The 1,949-nt window shown below is 49.2% G+C and overlaps 1 protein-coding gene across 8 annotated transcripts in view; it reads left to right on the top strand.

Annotated features, from left to right (window-relative positions):
- IQSEC1 (IQ motif and Sec7 domain ArfGEF 1) overlaps window positions 1–1,949 on the top strand; it is a 347,139-nt gene that overhangs the window by 191,962 nt on the left and 153,228 nt on the right. The window lies entirely within an intron of this gene.

Raw genomic sequence — 1,949 nt, 5'->3', positions numbered from 1 at the left:
TGGTGCTGCAGCCCCGTTGCAGTGATGGATGTGCTCTGGGTCAATGTTCAATGTTCAATGGTGCTGCAGCCCCGTTGCAGTGATGGATGTGCTCTCGTCCAAGCGCTGATCCTGCAGACAGGTCCAGTCTGTCTCTGCAGGTCCAGGGGTGGTTCTGGAGCTCCTCTCCTCTGGGAATGCAGTGGGAGAAGTGTCCCAGTGTCCCAGAGCCTCAGTTTCTGTGCCAGTAGGGATGTCCAATTCCTCTGCTCTGGGTGGGGCATCTCGCAATGGGATGATGGAATTCCATGGGTCATTCCCAGAGCCCTGGATGGCCCATGAGCAGAGATGGCCCCCGAGGGTGTTATCAGGGCTGGGTCATGCTCTTTATCTCTGCCCCACCTGGTCTAACAGCTCATGGAGATGGTGACAGAACACAGACTGCTTTGGGTACACCTTCCATGTGACTTGAGACAATATACAAATGCATGTGGCTCTCCTGAGTGGAGATTTGGGTGCCTTTTGCCAGAGGAAGGACACCCAGGATTCCTCCTGGAGCTGGAATTCTGCTCCTTGCAATTGTATGAGAAGCCCCTGAGRCTGTGAGGGCTCAGTGTCAGTGGGCACAGGAGCCCAGGCTGGGTTGGGGGCTGATCCCTGCTCATTAGCATATCATTAGCATCTGCTCTGCATGCCCAGCACACCCCTGCTGCACAGAGACGCTGTCTGGGAAATATTTATTTCCAACACCTAGGGCCAAAACAGTCCCGAGCAGATTTTTTGTGCAAGTCTGGGTTAATAGCAAGGCACAAAGCCCCACTGGGTGAGCAGGCTGGCACTTCCCCAGCACACTGAGAGCAGAGAAAACTTCATTATCATTAAATGGAGCTCACCATTTTCAGTTGTTCAACCGACATGTGAGAGCCACCCCCTCAAAATTCATCACTGTTCGCAAATATTAACTGGGGAACAAACAAATTAAGGGTAGCATAAGCTCCCCAAAGCTGTTTTAAACCTGCAGTGCTTTATTTAAAAGCTGTTGGACAATATGGTTTGTTTCTGCTGCTGTACAGCTGATTCTTAGTGCTTTTGTGGCCTCCTCGCTTCACACCGCCCTGTTCATTTTCGTGAACAAATCAGGAATCTTGGGATCCCATGTGAAGATTCGCCTGTGATTCATGAATGCCCGCTGTAAATGTAATTAATGCAGTTCTAATGTGAATTTTATGGACCTCCAGAGTCTGTGCATGTTCATGGCTAAGTGAGCAAAGGCTGATCTATGGCAATTTGTGTAAGAGACATAAAATGGATAAGTGCAAGGAACCTTTTCAAAATGCTGGGGCTTTGCCTGATTTTATWACATCCTGTTGAGAAGCTGGCTTCACCCCAAAAATGTAACTCTACATTATTATATATTATAAYGGACTTATAATAATATTACAATATTTATATAATAATTTATATAATGTATTTATAATAAACCTGGAGTCATGCTCAGTGAGAGCAAGGGTACTTACACCTTGCTGCATGTTCAAATACTGCTGGCTCAAAAACCAGTACTCAGAGAAGCTCCTCAGTGCCTACAAAACCTCAGCTGAGCTCTGTGCTGCAATAATTYTGCAGGACAGCTCCACAGCTGGGTTTTGGGTGGAGGGCACAAAGCCCCAKCCTGGCAAAGCAGCCATCAGGGTGGTGGGCAGAGCTGGGGAGGTGATGCCTAGTGTGAGCTGAGCTCCAGGGCAGGATTCCCCTGCAGGAGGCTCAGCCAGAAGGATTTTGCCCAGATCCCCATGCAGCTGGGTTGGTTTTGCTCAGTGGATATGCTGAGGTTCAACATGGCCGGGAATGTGTCCCTGGAATCTCCTCTGTGTTGTCCCCTGGATCGTGGGTGGTTTTATGTCACTGCTTCATGTCCTGTGAGGCACCTGTGGCACCTACAGACCAGTGTGTCCCTGCCCCAAAACAGGAAC

This window comes from Malurus melanocephalus, unplaced genomic scaffold (genome assembly GCF_030028575.1).
Source record: "Malurus melanocephalus ecotype Western Australia unplaced genomic scaffold, MMel_1.1 scaffold_449, whole genome shotgun sequence".
NCBI lineage: Eukaryota > Metazoa > Chordata > Aves > Passeriformes > Maluridae > Malurus > Malurus melanocephalus.
The sequence above is the reverse complement of the archived record's forward strand: the minus strand, read 5'-3'. Positions and strand labels throughout refer to the sequence as shown.